Raw genomic sequence first — 8,413 nt, 5'->3', positions numbered from 1 at the left:
CTGTAATTGAATGGGATTTATTCCGGGTATGCAAGGGTGGTTCAACTTAAGAAAATGAATGTAATGCCCCACATTAACAAAACGAAGGGGAAAAAAACAACTGATCATCTCAATTGTTGCAGAAAAGGCATTTGACAAAATCTGACAAACTTTCTTGATAAAAACACTTAGAAAAATAGGAACAGAAGGAAACTTCCTTAACAAAACAAAGGGCTTATATGAAAAGCCCTACCATCATACTCAGTGGTGAAAGACTGAATGTTTTCACTCTAAGATCTAGAACAAGAAAAGGAGGCCCACTCTCATCTCTGTTGAGAGGTGTACTGGAAGTTCTTGCCAGAGCAATTAGGCAAGAAAAGAAATAAAAGGCATCCAAATTGGAAAGGAGGAAGTGAAACTTTCAGTATTTTCAGATGACATAATCCTACAAATAGAAAGTCTGAAAAGTCTACAACAAAGCTTCTAGAGCTAATAAACAAATACAGCAAAGTGGAGGAGTGCAAGATCAATGCCCAAAAATTGCTATACTCTAGTAATGAGCAATCTGAGAAGGAAATCAAGAAATCAAGAAAAAAATTCCATTTACAACAGCAACTTAAAAAATCAGATATCTAGGAATAAATTTCTTTATTCATTTTATTGAGATGTATTCACATAGCATGCAGTCATACAAAACAAAGCGTACATTCAATTGTTTATAGTACCATTACATAGTTGTGCATTCATCACCAAAATTAATTTTTGACATTTTCATTACCACACACACAAAAATAATAAGAATAAAAATTAAAGTGAAAAAGAACAATTAAAGTGCAAAAGAACACTGGGTGCCTTTTTTTACCCCCTGTTTTTCTACTTATCCATCCATAAACTAGACAAAGGGGAGTATGGTCCATATGGCTTTCCCAATCCCATTGTCACCCCTCATAAGCTACATTTTTATACAATCGTCTTCAAGATTCATGGCTTCTGGGTTGTAGTTTGATAGTTTCAGGTATTTACTGCTAGCTATTCCAATTCATTAGAACCTAAAAAGCATTGTCTATATAGTGCATAAGAGTGCCCACCAGAGTGACTTCTCGGTTCCTTTTGGAATCTCTCTGCCACTGAAGCTTATTTCATTTCTTTTCACATCCTCCTTTTGGTCAAGAAGATGTTCTCCGTCCCACGATGCCGGGTCTACATTCCTCCCCGGGAGTCATATTCCACATTGCCAGGGAGATTCACTCCCCTGGGTGTCAGATCCCATGTGGTGGAGAGGGCAGTGATTTCACCTTTCAAGTTGGCTTAGCTAGAGAGAGAGGGCCACATCTGAGCAACAAAGAAGCATTTGGGAGGAGGCTCTTAGGCACAATTATAGGGAGGCCTAGACTCTTCCAGGAATAAATTTGACCAAGGATGTTGTGATGGTTTGAAGCAGTTTGTACCCCAGAAAAGCGTGTTCTTAAATCTAATCCATTCCTGTTGGTGTGAATCCATTGTAAGTAGGACCTTTTGATGCTACTTTAGTTAAGGTATGACCCACCTCATTCAGAATAAGACTTAATCCTATTACTGGAGTCCTTTATAAATGGAATGAATACAGAGCAAGAGAGAGAAAGCCACAGAAGCAAGAAGCTGAAAGCAATTAAAACCCAGAGGAGAAGAGATAGATTAGCAAATGCCACCATGTGCCTTGCCATGTGGCAGAGGAGCCAAAGATCATTGGGAGCCAGTCTTTGGGAAGAAAGTATTGCCTTCATGATGCCTTGATTCGGACATGCTCTCAGCCTCAAACTGTTAGCTAATTAATTTTCAATGTTTAGCCAGCCCATTTCATGGATCTGCTTTAAGCAGCCTAGGAAACTAAAACAGATGTAAAGGATGTATACATGGAAAACTATAAAATTTTGCTAAAATAAACCAAAGAACATCTATATAAATGGAAGTTCATTCCATGTTCATGGATTCGAACACTAAATATTGTTAAGATGTCAGTTCTACCCAAAACGATTTACAGATTCAATGCAATCCTAATCAAAATCCAAACAGCCTACTCTCAGAAATGGAAAAGGCAATCATCAAATTTATTTGGAAGGGTAATGGGCCCTGAATAGCCAAAACCATCTTGAAAAAGAATAACAAAGTTGAAGGACTCACAATTTCCTCACTTCAAAGCATATTCAAAGCAAGCGGTCAAAACAGTATGGCTCTGACACAAAGATGGATATATAGACCAATAGAATCAATTGAGAGTTCAGAAATAGAATCCACATCTATGGCCAATTGATTTTTGACAAAGTTTCCAAGTTCACTCAATTAGGAAAGAATATTCTCTTCAACAAATGATGATGAGAGAACTAGATATCCGTATACAAAAGAATGAAGGACAAGCGAAGGCAGAAGCTGGGTCATTGGAGGCTTGGGCTCCAGGAAGCCCATGGAAGCAGTGGCCTTCATGCCAGGAGATTGGCATCAGATTGCTTCAGCTCTGAGCAAGGTGCCCATTCTCTCCCAGCAACTTGGAGAGAGTCAGGCTGCCTGGAGAAGCCCTGACCTCCTGTTTTATAGGCCCAGCAGACATGGGCAGGCAACTTAAGTTACTATGAATCTGCCAAACTGTTAAAACAACTGTGGTTCCAGCCAGCCAGAAAGTGACTGTTGTCCTGACATGGCCAGCTCCTATAGCACGGCAGCCAAAGATAACGGTGCGAGTGGAACTCCCAGTACAGGGGAACTCTCTAGCTTCTTAATGGAAGAGATCCAGGGATATGATGTGGAGTTTGACCCACCCCTGGAAAGAAATAATGAATGCCCCATCTGCTTGATGGCATTACAGGAAGCAGTGCAAACACCATGTGCTTATAGGTTCTGCAAAGCCTGCATCATCAAATCAATAAAGGATGCAGGTCACAAATGCCTGGTTGACAATGAAATACTGTTGGAAAATCAACTTTTTCCTGACAATTTTGCAAAACAAGAAATTCTTTCTCTGATCATGAAGTGTCCAGATAAAGGCTGTTTGCACAAAATGGAACAGAGGCATCTAGAGAAACACAAAGCACACTGTGAGTTTGCACTTATGGTTTGTCCCCAACATCAACACCCCTTCCAATAATGCCAGTCTAATATTGACATTCTTAAGGAGTGTCCAAGGAGACAGGTTTCTTACATGAACTGTGTTGTATCAATGGCATTTGAAGATAAAGAGATCCATGACCAGAACTGTCCTTTGACAAATGTCACTTGTGAATACTACAATATCATACTCATCAGAAAACGTATTCCTAATCATTATGATCTAAATTGTCCTACAGCCCTAATTCCATGCATGTTCATTAATTTTGGGTGACATGAAAAGATGCAGAGGAATCACTTGGCACACCAACTACAGGAGAATGCCCAGTCACACATGAGAATGTTGGCCCAGGATCTTCAGAAACTAAACCTGGCTTTAACTCCCATACCTCAATGTGATATGCTTCCATATGATTCCACCTCTCTGTCTGGAGTTCCCTTTGGATGTCACCCAGAGGTTCAGAATTTCTAAGAAATCATTCAGCAGTTAAAGAGTCACCTTGTAAGACAAGACTACCAAATCCAGGAGCTAATTGCTAAAATGGAAATTCAGAGCATGTATGTAGATGAGCTCAAACTATTCAAATCCTTGAGGACAAAACTGCTGAAATAGAAGCCAAGCAGTGCAATGCGATTTACTTCTGGAAGACTGGCAAATTTGGGATGCACTGGAAATCTCAAGAAGAGAAACCTGTTGTCATTCATTGCTCTGTATTCTACACCGGCAAATCTGGCTACAAACTGTGCATGCACCTGCAACTTCAATTACCAACTTCTCTGTACTGTGCAAACTATAGATCCCTCTCTGTCCACACAATGCAAGGAGATTATGATAGCCATCTCCCTTAGCCCTTGCAGGATACAACACACCTTACAATTCTTGATCAGTCTGAAGCACCTATAAGGCAAAACCATGAAGAGATAATGGATGCCAAGGCAGAGCTGCTTGCCTTCTGGCAACCCACAATCCCACAGAACCCTAAAGCTTTCAGCTATGTGACTTTTTGCATCTGGAAGTCCTAAGACAAAGAACCTTCATTAAAGGTGATACTTTAGTAGTACACTATGAGGTCTCTATCCACTTTGACATTGGTAGCCATTGGAGGGAGGGCTTTCAGCCACAAAGTACCATTGCAGGGGTATAACATCTCCTCACTTGTCCAGAAAAGCAGTACCTTTCCTTGCCCTGTTCTCAATAATAATTCATAAACAAACAAACAAAAATAGTGGGAAAGATGTAATATTCACCAGTGAATGTTTTTAAGGAGTTTACTCACCACTTCTTCCTGTTCTAAATATCAGAAACAGCTTTTTTTGGAATCTACATGCTCTGTGCTTTTTCAAAAATGTTACTTCATAATTGCCTTTGCCATGTTGCAGCTATTTTGTCAATTAGTAGAACTCTTTGTTGTACTTTCATGGGCTTTTGGTTCAGTATGTTTTATTGTCAAGAAGTCAAGAGTTGGAGTATTAATGCTCAAACCTGCCTTCTCCCCAAATAAGGATTTTCCTTAAAACTTCAGTCTTAATTTGATAGTATCATATGTAATTTATTAAACTTAGAGAATAACTACCACCTTGTGCTGGTGCCCAAGAGAAGGATTATTACTATAGAGTCAAGTTCTCATTTCATTTAACCTCCTATAGATTTCAAAGGCTTTGAACCATAATCCTTGGAAAGCTTAAACTCTCATTCACCCCTCCCCCCAGGGTGTTATTAAGCTTATTCAGGGAGTAGTTTGAACCCTATATACAACCTTACTTATTTTGTGTGAACATGTCATCTGTTGAATAATACTTATTGTTTCATTCAGACTTGCTTATGTATTTCCTCGAGGCCATGAAGTTGCATCTTCTCCAGAGCCCATATGCTGAGAACCATGTGGATACCAACTGCTCAGTGCTGTGCTATGTGTCCCTTTTTGTCTGTTCAATTGAGGGTGAACTCTACAGCTCTACATATGATTTCTGTTCCTTAATATTTATATGATAAGGAGAAGCACACACCACACAATTACCGTCAGAAAACTTAAGAATGACTCAGTCAACCAATGTGACATCTCATTGGTAGTGATAGAAGCTGTGTGGACCAGAAATTTTCAGTTCTCTGAACACCATCTGGTTTAGTTTAATTAAAGAGAACAAAATTGATATCCTGAAATAAAATTTCTTAATACTTGGGAGATCACTGAGGTATCTGAGAAGCCACCAAACAGATTGGAAGTCATAGTGGCAATATCATGACTTAGGTTGAATAGGTTTCTTTAATCCAACAACTTCTGAGGAGATTTCTGTGGAATGCTTCATATTAGTCAGAGTTCTCTAGGGAAACATAACTGACAAGATAACTGTAAATATTTTGAGATTTTATGAAATTGTCTCACAAAACTGTGGAGATGCACAAGTCTAAATTCCACAGGGCAGGGTGCAAGTTGGGAACTCTGATGAAGATGTTTGATGAATTCAAGAGAAGTCGGCTGGCTGAAGTATAGATGAAAATTCTCTCTTCTGACTGCTGAAATCATCACCTCTCCTTTTAAAGCCTTCAACTGATTGGATAAAACATCTCTCTTCAGTTGATTATAGATGTAATCAGCCATGGATGCAATCAACTTAATGATGATTTAAGTCCACAAAATGTCCTCACAGTAACAATTAGGCCAGTGTTTGCTTGAACAAACAACTGAGCACCATTACTTGGCCAAGTTGACATATGAACCTGACCGTCACAATATGAACCTGACCGTCACAGTGGCTAAGTATTCCTAATAGGGAGAGATGATTTTTGTGTCATTCTGTATTTGTTAAGTGCCTGTAGGTATCAAATATGGCAAAATCTAGTACTCAGGGAGCCCCACAACTAGTATAGGCCCCGGTGAAATATTTCAGAGAACCCACCCACCATGCTGTTTATAAAGATTGTTTAAAGTTGTGTGATTATGTGAAGACCATATTGTATCTCCACAGAGACCTAATGAGAGCCCTCCCTGCCCCCCACCCCCCACCAGTACTCAAGATTAGCCTTAAGTTCAAGAAGCCAAGAGACCTTGCTTCTGGAAAGGAATCTGGTTTTAAGTTCCAGGCAGACTCAGCATGTGTCACCTTGACCTTTCCCTTTACTTTTCTCTTTATCCCTCTACCCCATCCCACATTTAAGATCCTGCTCTGGTGGGTTTACGTTATAGAGTGAAAGTAAAGGTCAAGCAGAGATCCTGCTCCTCTATGCCACGATCAGTACCATAGGCTCCTCACTAGTTCCAGTTCATTTCCCAGCAGTTTGTGTACCTTAGCTACTATGCTGTCCAACTAGCTCCTTAAAATCATTACAGCGTCATTACCTAGGCAGGGAAACCCACGTCACTGTTCTTCGTGGGATTATTTTTCAATAAATTATTGTCAAATAATTGTCACGTTCCATCGTAAGAGTAAATGGCAGTTATTTTTGTATTTGAATAGAAAAATCCTGAAGGAAATATACTAAAGTATTAATTGTGATTATCCTTTTATTACATGATAAATATGTATTTTATCAGAGAAAAAAAATAAATGTTACTACAAAACATTACCCCACCTCCCACACCCTGAAAAAAGGGAAATGATATTTAAAAGCTTTCTGGCCAAATTTCTATTAAAAGCATGACTGGGAGGCGGGGCAAGATGGCGGAGTGGTGAGGAGCAGAATTTCGTCTCTCCCCTAGAGCACCTGGCAATTACCCAAGAACTATATGAAACAGTGTTTTCGGGGTCTCCAGTAACCAGTCACACATTGGACACAAGTTTGGAATTGGAGGAAAAGCTGAGATCGCAGCGAACATTGTAAGTTTCCCGGACCAGGGGTCTGGCGCCCCTCCCCACCCAGACCTCACAGACTGTCTTGCTGCTGGATCCCTGAAAGGGGGGAAAAAAAAAACCAAAAAACAGCAATCTGCTGAGGGCAAGAAGGGAGGCTCAAACCAGCCTCAACTGCAGAATTAATTAACAAATTAATTAACTAACTTTGGGAGCTGGGGTGCTAAAGAAGGGCTGGGCTCCAAGAAGTGGGGGCACGTAAAAGCGGGCACCCATTCCCAGACTCCAAAAAAGCCATTTTTTTTTTTTCCCTTACATTTTGTCCCTTCTGGCTTCTCGCTGATCCCTTATCTTTTTGCATTTCAATAGCCCCCGGCAGGGGTGGAACTGAAGCGTTTGGAGAGTAATTATCAGACAATAGCCCAAAGCATATCTTTAAATGCTCTATTCTGACACTGACAAAACTTCCAGGCTGGGGAAAAACGTTTAAAAGAGACTCTTTTTTTTTTCCCTTTTTTCTTTTTCTTGAATTCTTTTCTACTTTTTTTTTTTTTTTTTTTTAAATCTAAAAGTAATATATGTGGTTATTTTCTATTGGAAAGCCCAGGTTGAGGGACTAGGCTGGGCTTGAGGGGAGACAGAGTACCAACAGTGTCTTTGAATTCCGTATTAACTACTGAAGGCCTCCACCCCCGTCTTTAATTGGCAACTCAGGCTAACCAAAGAATCTACCTGGAGAGGCCCCAAAGAGGAGAGAGGAGAAGGGAATAGTGCCCCTGAGAGACAACTGGAATTCTGAGGATTGGGAGAGTAGAGGGAGGCCCAGCTCAACTGGCAGTCCTCCTTCTGGGAATTCAGACCCCAGGGGCTGGAATTCAGATTCCAGCTTCAGTCAGCCATGCCCCTGACAGGATCAGAGTCACCAGGAGAACTAAAGGCTCCATACCTCCTTACACTGGTGGGGGAGCTGCGGGCTGGCCAGCACCACCTGCTGGACAGGAGAGGAAAAGCACCAATTCTAAAGGCCTCATAGGAGGGTCTCATTCTCAGGAAAACTCCATACCCTCCCAATGAGACCTGAGCCTCACTAGACTGGGAAAATCTGACTAGGGTTGACCATATCTGATGAGACCCACTCACAAAAAGGTTACATAGAGGCAGAGCAAGAAACAGAAAAAACAAGAGGGGAAAAATTCCGATCAACTAAATAGAACCTAAGTTAGAGGTCTAGAATAAGTTGAACTGAATAACAAAGGCCAGAAAACAAAGACAACCAACAAGAAAACCACTAAGTAAAACACAGAAAACAAGATCCAAAATAAACTAATCAAGAGAATCAGATGCCTAGACAACTTAAGATAACAAGCCATACCAGGAAACACGAAAACATGGACCAGCCAAAGGAACAAACTAATAGCTCAGGTGAGACACAGGAGTGGAGGCAACTAATGCTAAATAAATTTGAGGAAATGAAGGAAGATATAGCAAAAGAGCTGAAGGATATAAAGAAGACACTGGATGACCATAAACAAGAATTCATAAGCTTAAAAAAACAAATGGCAGAACT

The 8,413-nt window shown here is 40.4% G+C and overlaps 1 pseudogene; it reads left to right on the top strand.

Annotated features, from left to right (window-relative positions):
• Positions 1 to 2,584: 2,584 nt before the first annotated feature.
• On the top strand, positions 2,585 to 4,202 carry LOC119516193 (annotated as a pseudogene).
• Positions 4,203 to 8,413: the final 4,211 nt, after the last annotated feature.

This window comes from Choloepus didactylus, chromosome 2 (assembly GCF_015220235.1).
Source record: "Choloepus didactylus isolate mChoDid1 chromosome 2, mChoDid1.pri, whole genome shotgun sequence".
In the NCBI taxonomy this organism is placed as follows: Eukaryota; Metazoa; Chordata; class Mammalia; order Pilosa; family Megalonychidae; genus Choloepus; species Choloepus didactylus.
This window is presented reverse-complemented; position numbering and strand designations above follow the sequence as displayed.